The sequence below is a fragment of the Phyllobates terribilis genome, unplaced genomic scaffold (genome assembly GCF_046119375.1).
Source record: "Phyllobates terribilis strain yellow unplaced genomic scaffold, ASM4611937v1 Scaffold_13__5_contigs__length_258822181, whole genome shotgun sequence".
In the NCBI taxonomy this organism is placed as follows: domain Eukaryota; kingdom Metazoa; phylum Chordata; class Amphibia; order Anura; family Dendrobatidae; genus Phyllobates; species Phyllobates terribilis.
The window spans coordinates 130,878,517-130,893,506 of NW_027362773.1; the positions used below are offsets into that span (position 1 = coordinate 130,878,517).

At 42.4% G+C, this 14,990-nt stretch overlaps 1 protein-coding gene across 2 annotated transcripts in view; it reads left to right on the top strand.

Moving 5' to 3' along the window:
* The first annotated feature begins 1,861 nt into the window (after window positions 1–1,861).
* The window catches only part of CRACR2B (calcium release activated channel regulator 2B), a 79,167-nt gene continuing 66,038 nt past the window's right edge, over window positions 1,862–14,990 (top strand). For both annotated transcript variants that reach the window (XM_073658682.1, XM_073658684.1), the window contains exon 1: window positions 1,862–1,960. The gene's annotated coding sequence lies outside the window, so the exon portion shown is untranslated. The remainder of the gene's footprint in view (window positions 1,961–14,990) is intronic.

The window sequence follows — 14,990 nt, forward strand, 5'->3', positions numbered from 1 at the left end:
AGGAGAACAGGAAAGGGGACATTATTACTGGGAGGAGAACAGGATGGGGACATTATTACTAGAAGGAGAGCAGGATGAGGGACATTATTACTGGAAAGAGAACAGGATGGCGGACATTTTTACTGGAAGGAGAACAGGATGAAGGACATTATTGCTGGGAGGAGAACAGGAAAGGGGACATTATTACTGGAAGGAGAACAGGATGGGGGACATTATACCAGGATGGGGGACATTATTACTGGAAGGAGAACAGGAAGGGGGGCATTATTACTGGAAGGAGAACAGGATGGAGCATATTATCACTAGAAGGAGAACAGGATGGGGGACATTATTAGTGGAAGGAGATCAGGATGGGGGACATTATTACTGGAAGGAGAACAGGATGGAGGGACATTATTACTGGAAGGAGAACAGGATGGGGGGACATTATTACTTGAAGGAGAACAGGAAGGGTGACATTATTACTGGAAGGAGAACAAGATGTGGGAATTATTACTGGAAGGAGAACAGGATGGGGGACATTATTACTGGAAGGAGAATAGGATAGAGGGACATTATTAATGGAAGGGTCCCAGGATGGGGGACATTGTTACTGGAAGGAGAAAAGGATGGGGGACATTATACCAGGAAGGAGCTCAGGATGGAATACATTATACTAGGATGGGGGACATTATTTTTGGAAAGAGAACAGGATGGGGGACATTATTACTGGTAGGAGAAAAGGATGGGGGACATTTTTTTTTTCTTTTATATAGCACTAACATATTCCGCAGCGCTTTACTTACATTATTGTCGCTGTCCCCATCAGGGCTTACAATCTAAATTCCCTATTGGTATGTCTTTGGAGTGTGGGATGAAACTGAAGAACCTGGAGGAAACCCATGCAAACTCAGGGAGAACATACAAACTCTTTGCAGATGTTGTCCTTGGTGGCATTTGAACCCAGGACCCCAGCGCTGCAAAGATGCAGTGCTAACCACTGCGCCACCGTACCGCCCATTATACCAGGAAGGAGCTCAGGATGGAATACATTATACTAGGATGAGGGACATTATTACAGGAAGGAGAAAGGATGGGGGCATTATACCAGGAAGGAGCTCAGGATGGAATACATTATAGTAGGATGGGGGATATTATTTCTGGAAGGAGAACAGCATGGGGGACATTATTTTTGGAAGAACAGCATGGGGGACATTATTTTTGGAAGAACAGGATGGGGGACATTATTTCTGGAAGGAGCTCAGGGTGGGGGACATTATTACATTATGGGAGGGAGGACATGTGTGCCTTTATAGGATTTGGAGTGCTGAAAGGGCTAATACATCTGATCAACATGCAGATGGGGGCTCAAGTCTAAAATTTGCACTGGGGCCCTCTGGACTCTAGATACACTGTTGCCAATAACTATGAACCATGGACTGTGAGACAGGAAGAAGAGACATTGCAGCGAATCCACAGAGGAGAATAATAGATGAAATATCATGTGAGTGGCTTGCAGCTTTATCTAATACTTGTGTTACATTCCCGTTTTTGTGACTCTGATCCGTATATCATAACACTGCGGCATTTTGGCCACAAAAAATGACCCTTTCCAGCAATGTCCTTTATTTTCTATCTTCATGTCCAACCGAAACTTTTTCGAGACCAAGAAAACTTCTGCAAGTGCGGACTAGAGGGAGACAGTCTGTGCATTTGTCGCATGGAGGAGACACAACCTCTGTTACCAGCTGCATTATATCCCTGTGACTTGTACAGTGTCACAGAACCGCAGCACAACTCTCACTGAGCGGGAATAATCGCTTCCTCCAAGGCGCCCGGTATACAACTATCCAGCACAGCACAGGTTAACACCCGAGCAGGTGGGAGGGGCCGCAGGCACCGCCCCCTGAGGCCACGCCCTCGGTGTGCACTTGCTGGATCCGGGAGCAGATCTGGTAGTAGCAGCAGGTGCAGCTCTCAGGTGAGTGCACGGGGCTCATGGTATGGGGGGCTCATTATACGGGGGAAGCTGCAGCTCTACAGTGATCCTGACAATCATTAATGGCTAGTACACCAGTGACTGGAGAGGGGACATGCTGGATTTCCTGTCAGTTGCACTTCTCAGTAAGGTGGTCTCATGCAAGGTGCATTGTTTTGGCAGCAGAATCCGTGTGTTTTCTTCCTTTGTCCCATCTGCGTTCAGGTTTCTGTTTTTAATGGAAAGTAAGAGATTCTGCTGGATCAGTCGCATTATGGATATCAACCAGACCCCACTGACCTATAATAGGGTCTGCCGTCATGTTTGATGGGGAGGATGGTACTACACGCATCACAATTCCTCCTGACAAATCTCAGTATCACAGATGTTACCTGTGGATTTTGATGCAGAATTGCTGCAGCTTTCACCCAGATCCAGTCCACTGCAAATCCTTATCCAAAGCGGAAAAAACAATCCAGTTCTGGATCGCTTCCAGGACAGTATATGAGTGACTGTGGACACCGTGTAGTGGAGCCTTGTAAGCGTCTCTTTGGTTGCCGCTGTGTGCACTGGATTCCACAAAATGTGTCACAGCACTGAGTGTCATAAGATATTCCAGTAACGAGTCTGCAGATATTGTCCATGTGTGACTAAGTGATCTCTGGGTTCCCAGCGCCAGTCCTGGTGACATTGCATGGCGCGCTAGTGTAGTATTAGACCCTGTGTGATTGTCACCTTCTTCTTAGACTGGGTCCACACCCGCACTATGACCTTGTCAGTTCCAATTTTAAGAACAAACAGTCAGAGTTAGGCCACGGCCCCACTATCAGTATTCTGTCAGTATCCGGTCAGTATTTTTTCTCAGGAGTGGGAGCCAAAACCAAGTGAGGAACAATCAGAGAAAAGGTAGAATAGAAGCAAGTCACCAATTCTGCATTTATCACCCACTCCTGGTTTTGGCTCCCACTCCTGAGAAAAAATACTGACCGAATACTGATAGTGGGGCCATGGCCTTAATGTCAAAAACATATCCGTAACATTACTGATGGAAACAGAGGGGTCCCATTGATCGTTATGGGGTCCTTCTACATTCCGGTGTGTGTGTTTTTAGAACACAAGAAAAGAAACTTTTTTTCCCTATTCTATAAAATCACCAAATAATTGAACCCTTGCAGACCCCAAAATAATCAATTGGTTACCTTTGCTTCTGTTCATATCAGTTACACAATGGATTCATTTTTTACTTTTAAAGGGGTTGTCCAGTGAAAACAAGTCAAATCCTATTAGCAGGTCGAGCTACAAGAACCTGCCCCCCTCAGCAGAACCAGGCACTTTTATCCCCATTACAAAATTAAGCAGCAGATTGGGAACCTGATCAGCGCTCAGCAGCCCCGTAGGGGACCAAAGGAGCGGCGGCTGAGCATTGGCTCTGCTGCTCCATTATAACTGGGCTAAGGCCGTGTGCACACATTGAGTATTTTACATCAGTATTTGTAAATACTGATGTGTGAGTAAAGCCTTACAGTAATGAACAGGGGCTGGAAGAGATCAGAAATCATTTACAAATTTTATTACATTTTAAATAAATTTCTTGTTTCTGAAAAATATTGGTTCTGCACTTCTCATTGATCCACATTACAGATGTGTTAGACATATGCCGTACAGGTCACATTTGCAGGGCAGCTCCTCCGACTATTCTGCAATACGTGATATTTATCGGATTTTCTTTTAACATAGTTGTAAACTTTTGAACTGTGTTTTTAGAGGCAGCCCCCTTTGATCGCGCCCTGACAACACATCTAACTGATTTAATGTAAGCGATATTTACTTTTTAATACAAAATAAAGTCTGTAGATGTTAATAGACAGAACTAACAAAACATTGTAAAAACAATTCTAAAAAAAATAGCGTGAGCTACTTCATAACTGCAGCAAGTTATCTGTAAGAAGAGGCAGCACAAGTCATTACGTCTGGCTGAGAGGTATGTACAGTATATGGGAATTTAGGCTTTGTATATGAGTATCGGGTTAATGTGTTTAAAAGGAGAAGTCAGGCGGCCATATGAATCGGATCACAATGCTCTGACTGGCCGGCAGCTCTCCTGACAGCTGCACAGAAATACATGGGTCAGGAGAGCCACCGGCCAGTCCGATTTATATGGCCGTATGACTGAGCCCTTTATCTGAGTCATAGATTTAACTGGGTCATTCAAATCAATGGGTTTGTGAATGAGTGACTTAGATCTGCACCCGGGTCACATACCATTCATGTGTCATCCCAGCGCTGTAAATTGTTTTTTATTTTTACTGATCAATAGGTAGGAAAAGCTTGGAACATTTTTTTTTTTTGGCTTACAAACAAAAAAAATCCTATGCACACTGATAATAAATATGGAAGAGGAACCAAAAATTGATGCAAATCGGTTGCAGATCACTGATGAAAAATGGTCCTTTTGTTTGCTTCCTTATGCAAAAAAATAATGCATGTGTGATGAATGACGCCTTATTATAAGGTGTGTTCGCACAAGCATAATGCAGGCAAACCTTTCACCATATTACTGCAATCCAAGCATGCGTCTAACAGTCATTAGGTCCACACGCCATAGGCAGTAATGCAAGTGCAAGCATGCTCCCATATAAGTGGTTCTGTATTATTCACACCTGCACATAGTAATGTATAAACTGCGCTGGTCCTGCACATAGTAATGTATAGACCAATATCACTTCTGCCAATCAAGCTAATATTGAGCTTTCTGCAGACAGGTATTGCAGGATGCTGCTGGACTTGTTCATCCCTATTTAGCAGCAATATGCCATTATGTGTGCAGTGTAGATAAGCTCTATTCACTCTGCCCATCTACTGTGCATTGATATGGACGCGTTCACACTAGCATTTGTCTCTCCCTGTTATTCTGTTCTGTCATATTTGCAATAATAGGTAGCACATCTTTCCATGAATATTATCATATATATAATTTATATATATATATTTTTTTTAAATGCACACCCATAGACTTGAATGGGTGAATCTCGGAAGAAATTAGTGCATGCTGTGATTTTCTTTATTTATTTATTTTTTTTTCATACACTGATTCAGTCTGTGAAAATAATCACTCATCTGCACTGCCCCCTTAAATAACATTGGTCCAAGTGATGTCCGTTGTTTTGCGGACAGCACTCAGACTGAAAATACAGTCATATGAATGAGCTTTCACGGTAAGAAATACAGAAATAACAATGCGGATGTGAAAAGCCTATTATAAAACAAAGAATCTTAAAGGCTGCCTATGGCTTTATTCCTTAATATCTAGTCACGTCCCAATAAGAGCAGCGGATCAGTGAGGGGGAGTCTGGATCCTGTGCCCCCACTCCACACACCAATTGTGGCAAAAATTGCTTTGCGACGCAATGTCTGCAGCCCCAATCGACGAGCTCCTTCATAATCGAACAGTCAGAAGTAGAAGGTAGATACACAGACAGTTTTGCATGCAGCCCTGTTAGTACAATGCAGGCTGCTTATTACTGCAGCCTATATCCTGCCTATGGGTGTTGTCATACATTCTGGAAAGTATTGAATATTTTGGGTGATGTACTAATATTGATGACCTAAAAACAGAATATTGATCACTCAAGCTCTGGTGACTCTTGATAATAGTAGTATACAGGTACAGGCTCAATAGAAAGTATTCATCTCCCACTCTGTATACAGGCATATAGACTTTCTATAGATTTGATCTGTGTGCGCTATGCTGGAGCTCATATCTTCTGCCTCCTGAGCTTTTTATTTATTTATTTTATGCAAACAGTGGCGGCCTCAGGAACTAGAAACACCCGCCCCCCCACTGACAATCTTCTGCATATTAGGGGCTAGATATTAAATAAAGGGTTTCTACACTTTATTTTTTTTAGTGGCAGTTAAAAAATCTCGCAGTGGTCATTTAAGACTTTTATGTTCCAAAGGGTTTTATTCTCACATTTTTTTGCTGTATTTAACGAAATTAACTGATTTCTCTGTTTAAACTTTTTTTTTCTTTTTTCACGCGTATAATTTTTTCCTACAACTGCAATCTGCTAATTACAGATGCATTAAAAAAATCACCAAAGGTAGCAAAAAATGTGTAGAATGTCAGTAAGTATCAACATAATATATCACAAAGGGGTTCATTTTTTGCTTGGTCCTCACTGCTATCCTATAGGTGGGTCAGAAATGTGAATTATGCTCTACATCATGCTTCCTTTACTTTTATTTTGGGTGCAACCGATTCTTACATGACGTGGCACATGAGTAGATAACGTCACTCCGTAGAACATCATGCCCCATCTGCTTCTTTGATCTTTGTTTGTTATAGAAGGTATTGACTGTATAGTCTATATGACCTGATATTTTCTCTCATGAGTGAAGCCAAGAAACACTTATTGTGAGCAAAGGGGCACTTAAAAGACCTGCAGCCTGTTGGTTACAGCAATCCGTAGAGGGCTGAGTATATTGCTTTATTGAGGTGTCAGAAGGTGGATTCACAGACAGTTTTGCATGCAGCCATGTTAGTACATTGAAAGCTGCTTATTACTGCAGCCTTAATCCTGCCTCGTTTGTAGCAGGATATTGTCATATATTCTGGAAAGCATTGAATATTTTGGTAGATGTACTAATATTGATCACTCAAGCTCTGGTGACTCTTGAAAAATGAAGTACAGCTGTATAGTATGAGCCACATTAAAATAAAGACGAAAAAATAACCGAAAGTCTTTCAAAACTTATTTGCCTTTTTAAGTAGCTTTACACTTATAACTTTTAATGGTGCACGGGCTCGGGTAACCTTGGCCAGCTGAGAGTTAAGTGATTACAACATTTTGTCAACAGGCTTTAGATCTTGAATGGGCAAGTACATCGCCTGCTGACTTATAAGACTTTATGACATGTAAAGCTGATGAATGACTCCGGCTTTAATCTCCTTGTTGTTCTCTATTACCGTTAATGTTGTCAAGAGGAGGAATTAGGATCATGTGACGGCCCCCCTGAACGTGTACGGCTACTGTATGTGGCGGTGGAGAATATATACGTGTGTGCAGGGTATATATAGAGAATTTTACCGTGTATATATATTTTCATGGTTTACAGCTTTTAATCAGACTATCAAATATTCTGGGCTATTAGATGTACATGTAAAGGTGAATCTGATAGCTCCGTGATCCTCAATAAGACGAGTATGTTGCTACTTTTTGTGAAGATCCCCATACACCGTAGCTGAAAATCGGACGAATTTGACAAATTCAGACTGACTGCCCTACCATCTGATGTGTGTAGAGTTCTCCCCCCTCCTCCGTTCACAAGACTCACCCCTCCACTCGTTGGGCATTTAGACACTTTCACAAGTCACTCACAAGATTCATAAAATGAAGTGGTTGCCCTGTGAAAACGATCACCGATGTGATCGGTCGAGATCCAACTGCTGCACCCTGCACCGATCAGCAGTACCCTGCACCGATCAGCAGAGCAGAGAAATTTTATCCCTGTTAGGGCTCATTTAGACATCCGTGCAAATTGGTCCAAGATTGGACCTCAATGCAGACTGACTGCGGGTCTCCCGACTGGAGCACAACAGCTTAGTGTATTTCTTTGAGGCTATCATTCTCAGGTCGGGAGAGCCGCGGTCAGTGCGTACATTAGCTGTTTGGACCGATTTGCACGGACATCTGAATAGAGAGGAAGTGAACTTGCCAGACTGCTGCTCCATTCATTCCCTATGGAGCTGCCGAGCGCTGCACTTAGCTTTTTTTCAGCATCCCCATAGAGAAGGAATGGAGCAGTGTTTGGGCATCCAAATTGTCTCTCTATTTTGCATCGGGCATAAAAGTTCACCGTCAGAAATAAAATAAAATTAAAAAAAATTCCCAATTCTGCCGATCAGTGCGGATCCCAGAGGTTGGACCCCACAGTTAACAGATAGGTGATAACTTGTTTTAACCAGACAACCCCTTTTAATAATGCTATGTCTATACAAATACTGAACTAGCTCCAAGTGACCACAGTCTACCAACTGGCCGCTCGTCAAAAATCCCCTCTGACAAAAGGCTAACCCTCCGTCCTGACACAGGAATATCCATCCTGCCCTGATTAGCACTTCAGCAGATAACAGAGTGTATATGTATCTACGTGCGTATGGGAATGGTGTGCTCATATTGGCCATGGTCTAATCCCGACATTTTATCACTCTATGACACTGACCCGCCCCCTGGGCCGTGGAGATACCCGGAGCCGGGCCTGTAGATGCTGGGGGTTGTATTCACCGAGGCGGTGACCCGGTCCGTGACCCAGGGCGGTCAAACCAGGGTAGTTTATGTGAATCTGTTTGTATAGTCCGACTACGCCACCTGTGGGATGCGGTTATTGGGAACCGCCGCTGCGGAGCAGTCCACTGAAGCTGATGGTGTGTGCAGCAAGGTGATGTAACTCCCCACAGGAAGAGTAGAGCTTCAGGGCAGCGTGTATGGATGATGGTGGTGATAGTGCCGGGCGTTCTAGTGCTGTGAGTGCTGGCGCCGCAAGGAACACAGAGACAAGATGGTGCAGTCCCAGGATCTTTACTCACGGTTAAAGCAGTTCCAGTTCCAGGCGCCAGTGCAAGGCCCACGGCGTCCTGTGTTCACGCAGTGAGGGGCTCGGACGACCCTCAGATATCTCCAGAGCATTTATCAGGACCCCCTTCTGTGTGTCCTCTCTGGCCTCTTTCCTTGTACCTCACACCTAGCGGCACCTCTGTCCAGTGTCCTCGGGCCTTAGCGGGCGACGTATGTTCCGTCCCCTGGGTCCTATGTGGCTACTTTCCTAGTGGCTGGTGTGGACAGCCTGCTGTACTTAAAGTCCTTCAGCCTCCGGTTCCCAGTTGAGCCCTGTAGTCTCTGCTGGTTGGGGGACCCGGTTTCCCTTTCTACGGCCTGACTCCTTCCGCTGACAAGTCTTGAAAAATTGGGGTCTGTACACCTGATAGATTCTGTAAAAGATTGCTGGTGCATGTCAGCGAGAAGGAGCCTTATAATTTGCTAAGGCTCTATTCACACTGCATTTAAGTTTCGCTCCTACATAGACACCAATTTATGCCACGGTAATGGCTATATTAGCCTATGTAAAAAAAAAAAAAAATGTACATACTCTTGGCACACGTTGGTCACTAAGATGAACTTTCCCAATTCATATGTCAAATGTTCACTGCAAACAGACTCGTGATTTATTCCAACTCTTGCAGTCTCAGTTTCTTAAATCTATGCTGTTTAAAGGGGCTATTCAAGAAAAAAAAGAAAAGCTGCTCCTAGTCATGCTGAAACAACATAAAGTCTCCCTCCATTCCAGTGCTGCTTCTCGCTGGTATACTGTTGGAATTGTCTGCAGACGTCACAGCCCGTCTACCCCTTGTGGCGTCTGCAGCCAATCACTTTCCTGAGTGGTGTATGGCAAGTACCGCTGAGCCGATAGCGTACACAAAGTCTGCAACCAATCACTATTTGGGATGTGGCGTCTTCATCCAATCTCTGGCCTCAGCTGCTTTATACACCTCGTACCGCTGAGCCCAGTGATTGGCTGCAGGTTTCTTCTGCACTATGCTTTTACCTTACTTTGCCCCTTAAAGGGAATCTGCCACCAGGATTTTACTACCCCATCTGAGAGCAATATAATGTAGAAGCAGAGACCCTGATTTCAGTGATATATCACTTACTGGGCTGCTCCCTGCAGTTTTGATAAAATCCCTGTTTTCGATGCTGCCAGATCTATCAGTTCTCTGAATGCTGAGCTTTGTATAACCCCGCCCACATCACCGATTGGCGGCTTTCTGCCTATGCACAGTGTATACAGAAAAGCTGCCAATCAGTGGTGAGGATGGGGTTATACAGAGCTCATGAATATAAAGGACTGCCTGGCAGCAGGTTTACTAGTCCGCTAGTGACTATATCGTGCTTTAAAAATTAGGCATTTTATCAAAACTACAGCAAGCAGCCCAGTAAGTGACACATCACTGGAATCAGGTTCTCTGTCTCTACATTATTCTGTACTCAGATTATGCAGCAAAAACTTTGTGACATATTCCCCTTAAAGAGTTCCCACATAAGTCAGTTTTGATTCATTAAATGTATATTATGTATCGATAAAGATCTGATCCTGGAAAGGCTGAAAAGTAACTTTCATTCCAGGTAATAAGTCCTTATATAGTGACATTGTTATTTAGAGGTAATAGTTATAACTTATTTGCGCTTAGCCTGAACTAAAGAAAATCACCACAATGTAATTAACCCCTTAAGTGGTGACTTTTTCATTGATGTGGGTGCTGTGTTGATAACTAGCTCTGCTGAACTCTCCTGGCCCCGTCTGCAGCGCATCCAAATTTATGAAAAGCAGTTTAAAGGTAAATCACAACGCTTCCTCCCTGTAGGTAAATTAGGATCTGAACTGTGTAAATCCAATGCAAACAAGTGAATGAATAGCATGCAGGGAGGACTACGGCTGCGGTAATGCCTGCACAGGACTGCACCATACCTACGTGTGATCCATATGGCGGCTTATCAGGGAGGTGATATCAAATAATCAGTTAATCCAATGGTGCAGGTATTTATGACTCGCATTCTAACAGACGCCCGAGTGTTTAGAGAGCAGCTGCATGAACCGGAGAGAGGATTACGTAAGCGCTGAGCAATCTCGCCTCTGCCCCGTAACATGTGATCCTATGTGCAGTCAATAATTAGTAATTTACCCTCTATGTATGTACATATATATATTCTTTTTCTCAGAATAATCAATAATATCATAAAAGGGGTATTTCTATCGCCAAGATCCTATCCTAATATGTAGTTGGTGTAGTAATAATTAATAATAGCAAATACCTCCAATTAGAAATGTAGTATAGTTCTTCTGATTAGCAATGTTCAAAGGAACTGCTCAAGGAGCAGGGAGATGGGAGAAAGTTCCACAAAGTCAACTATCACTGCAGCCCTCCAGCAGTCGGGCCTTTATGGCAGAGTGGCCCGATGGAAGCCTCTCCTCGGTGCAAGACATATGAAAGACCGCATAGAGGTTGCTCAAAAACACATGAAGGACTCCCAGACTATGAGAAATAAGATTCTCTGGTTTGATGAGACGAAGATGGAACTTCTTGGTGATAATTCTAAGCGGTATGTGTGGAGAAAACCAGGCACTGCTCATCACCTGTGCAATACAATCCCAACAGTGAAACATGGTGGTGGCAGCATCATGCTATGGGGGTGATTTTCAGCTGCAGGGAAAGGACGACTGGTTGCAATTGAAGGAACCATGAATGTGGCCAAGTACAGAGATATCCTGGATGAAAACCTCTTCCAGAGTGCTCTGGACCTCAGACTTGGCCAAAGGTTCACCTTTCAACAAGACAATGACCTTAAGCACACAGCTAAAATAACAAAGGAGTGGCTTCAGAACAACTCTGTGACCATTCTTGACTGGCCCAGCCAGAGCCCTGACCTAAACCCAATTGAGTATCTCGGGAGAGACCTGAAAATGGCTGTCCACCAACGTTCATCATCCAACCTAGCAGAACTGGAGAGGATCTGCAGGGAAGAATGGCAGAGGATCCCCAAATCCAGGTGAGAAACACTCATGGCTGTACTAGCTCAAAAGGGGGCTTCTCCTCAATACTGAGCAAAGGGTCTGAATACTTATGACCATGTGATATTTCAGTTTTTCTTTTTTAATAAATTTGCAAAAATTTGTACTTTTCGGTTTTTTTTTCAGTCAAGATGGGTTGCAGAGTGTACTTTAATGAGAGAAAAAAAATGAACTTTTTAGAATTTACCAAATGGCTGCAATGAAATAAAGAGTGAAAAATTTAATGGGGTCTGAATACTTTCCGTACCCACTGTATATAGAAAGTAAGTGGTGCAAAATTTTTAATAAAACCCAAATGCAAAAATAAAAAAGAACCAGTCCCAGTACCAATTAGTGCTTCCTGCCTCTATAGGGGGGTGAATGGTTGCATGCCCTTCTTATATTATCACTGTCATTTTACTAACCTCTCACTCATCACAGGGACTCTAGAGGCCGTACTTTATACTGTCACTCACAGCCTCACCCTATGCAGGCATATCGTATAGGATTAGCACGTTGCACGTTTCTCTGAGGTGTTTTGCATTGGAAAATTCAAGATTTGGCTTTTAAAGCCATTAGGTAGGGTTTGAATAGAACAGGTTGACCTAGACCAGTAACATCCTTTGACAACCGCCCTGGGACGGTCAGCAATTTTTATTTTTTTTTTAGTTAACCTAATTTATTGCTATTAGGTGTCCACCTATAAACTGGTCAGTCAGGTTATAGATGGACCTTCACTAATTCTGAAATATTCATGAAGTTTGTTTGACCAACTATATACAGTAAAAAGATCCTAGCATTGTGCTGCTGCAGAATGTCTAAGTCTTTGTAAATCCTTTTATCTAGCTCGGTGCTTTTGCAAAAAAAATAAAAATCCATCAGAGCTTCTTCTCCATACTGACAGCTTTCCATGTTCTCCCACCCTTCTCTAGAGATTTGTGTACAAATCCCTCCCTAAGCAGTGAGGGGAAACATGATTTTTTTCGTACACCTTCAGTGGAGAGGGGAGAAAGCATGAACAGTCTCAGGGAGGGCAGAGAAAACAGGCCTCAGATAAGGTGGGAATAAGTTCAGGATAGAAGCTGTGCTGGTATATAGGCAATGGATACACACAGACATCATGTCAGCCTGTATTACAGGAAGAGACACTCACACAAGAGAATAATTTGAATCTTAGATCAGGCTGCAATCTGCCTATTAGGGGATCATTAAAGTAAATACATTGGAGACTGATGCTTAGTATAATTTATTAAGTAAAAGTAACTACTAACATATATAAAAATATTTTTTCCTATATAAGATGTGAGTTTTTCTGCACTGGATATTTTTTTTATTTTAGGGCAGATTAATCATACAGGTGTTGGAATGTTTTGCAGTTATTGCAGTGCAGCGGATCAGTGTCCGGACTTTCCATTGCTGTCCGTATCCTGGAGATTCTTTACTGTGTATGTTCGCACTACTGATGGGGTCAATAGTTACAGTGTGTACAGTGTAAATGACAGCTTCTATATTGTACTTGTCTTGTTTGCTGTTCTCAACATATATAGTTTGGTGGCCAACGACATGTCCGGGATTGTTTTCCAAGAAAATATGACAACCGTGGCAAAAGTTGTAGTCACTGAACAAAGTGACATTCACTGTGAGGTCAGGCTGTTAAAGGAGTCATGCACTCCATGAAGTGGCAGGGGGGTAAGTATAGGGGCAGCTCACTCTGATTTTTAATCTCTAGCAAATCTCAGGGGTTAAATGGGTTTTATAATTCTCTAACGACCAATGACGTATATTTTTGTCTTAGATCGCTAAGGGCTGTATGGAGCGGGCTCAGGAGCTGGGCCTGGTGCTTGCACGGCAGATGCTGGCTGGGTTACTTAGCCGGCATCTGCCTCTAACTGCAGTAAGCGGAGCAATTGCAGGGCGGCAAACGCCTGCTGAAGCCAAAATACATTTGGTACCGTCGTGTCCGAAAAAGTCCAGTCTTTCAAAACATAAAAAAAAAAAAAAGAGCTATTAATCCCAAAATCATATAAATAAAAATATTCAAAAAAGAAATACAACTCTCACCTGGAAGGATGGAAAGCTAAAAAAGTTACAGGTCCCAGAAAATGAAAAACGGCGACACAATTTATTTTTTTTATAAAGGGGATCGGACACCAGGTTTTTGCTACTCCATCTGAGAGCAGCACGATGTTGGGAAAGAGACATATCACTTACTGGGCTGCTTGCTGCAGTTTTGATAATATCACTTATCTGCTGCAGATTTAGCAGTGCTCTGAATCCTGAGCTCTATGTATAAAAAAACTTGCAAGTTTGCTATTGCCGTAATTCTTCTGACCTGGTGAAACATATTGACAGGTCATTTTTATTGCACAATGAAAGCAGTAAAAAATGAAACCCAAAAAAACAAATGGTGGAATTGCGTTTATTGCCATTTCACTGCACTTGGAATTTTTTCCTGTTTTTTAGTACATTACATGGTAAAATTAATTCAAAACTACAACTCATCCTGCAAAAAATACGCCCTTATATAACCATGTCAACAGAAAAATAAAAAACTTCTGGTTCTTGGAAGAAGGGGAGGAAAAAAGGGAAAACTCAAAAATGAAGAAGGTCTGGGTCATTAAACAGTTTAGTGGGGTTATGTTCTATTAGGATTAGGTGGCCATACATAAGTAGTTTGGTGTTTTAACAAAAATATGTAATTAAGGATTGTCTAAAAGAGATTACTACACCGATCTAGCTACACACATTTAAGCCCGTATTGGGAAATTACACTTACAATATGTGTTGTCCATAACAGAATGGATCCAAAAGTTCTTTAAAAATATAACAAGAAAAACTTCGGCAGAAATATTACCCTAAAATATTTATAGAACCTAGGATAAAAACAAAATGAGCAAATAACCCTGCAGTAAGTAAATAGTAATAGTACATGTAAATATCATAAGGTACTTGACACTATTTTGATCAAAAATACATAAAAGCCATCCCACCACGACAAGGTGTACCCAATCAGGATGGACCCTAATTCTCTTGTAGTTCACCTCGCTATGTGTCAGCAACCTCAAAATAGACGGCGGCAGAGCAGGACCGAGGCCTGACTGTTTTGCAGCTGCCCGTGGAAAGCTATGTAGGCAAGATGCGCAGCCCAAAAAAAGGGTTAGCCATGCTTTTGTATGTACAATCTGCAAAAAAACAAAAGCAAAACCAAAAAATGAGCTGGAACTTAATGTTGGTATAAGTACAATGTTTAGTTGAACTTTCACACTGTGGTCATTGAACATACAGAACCTAAATATATAAAGTAAAAAACATATCACCGTTTTTCTAGTATTACTGATTTCACTGTGGATACTGATTGCTTCCATGTACAGATATATTTAGGGTTCCTTGGATTATTAAAGTGACTCTTGAAAAAGCCAGAGAGGAG